A 596-nucleotide genomic window follows, 5' to 3' on the forward strand; every position below is an offset into this window, starting at 1 on the left:
GAAGGTGTTCTGCAAGTCCTCCGAGGCTTCTGTGACCACACAGCCCACACAATTCAAAATCAAACTTTGAGAGGGGGAGTGAGACAGCCAGAAGCAGGGGCAGAGGATGTGGTTCTGTTTCCTAAAGGAAAGCTTGTGACCAATGGGCCGTGGGCCTGGAGGCCCCTAAGTGGGAGGTAGTACTCTTCCTCACTGGATGGACCTGCCTCTCTGTGTTGTGTTCTACTCTGAGCTCTACACATCTCCCATAGTGTGTTTCCTCTCCCTCCACCTCCTCACCAAGATAGATTTGTTTTTCTCAGTGTCTCTCTCCCTAATCTCAGCCCCAAACTGATTTCTTTTTTTTGGAAATGGTACCCTAAATTCTCTGCATGGCTTTCTTGTGGCTCCATGGAATACAGGGCAGGGATGTTTGAAAGACACTGCTTTCTCTAGGAGTGAGCCTTCCCTTTAAAAAAGTTTTTAGGCAGGGAATGGGAGTCACGTCAGCTTCGGAGCTGTGCCACTCACCTGCCTGGTCAATGGAGATGGCCTGGGTAGGAATCGGGTCACAGGCCTCTGGTCTTCTCACAACAATTGGCCCCAAACCAATATGG

Source organism: Myotis davidii, unplaced genomic scaffold (genome assembly GCF_000327345.1).
Source record: "Myotis davidii unplaced genomic scaffold, ASM32734v1 scaffold546, whole genome shotgun sequence".
Lineage (NCBI taxonomy): Eukaryota > Metazoa > Chordata > Mammalia > Chiroptera > Vespertilionidae > Myotis > Myotis davidii.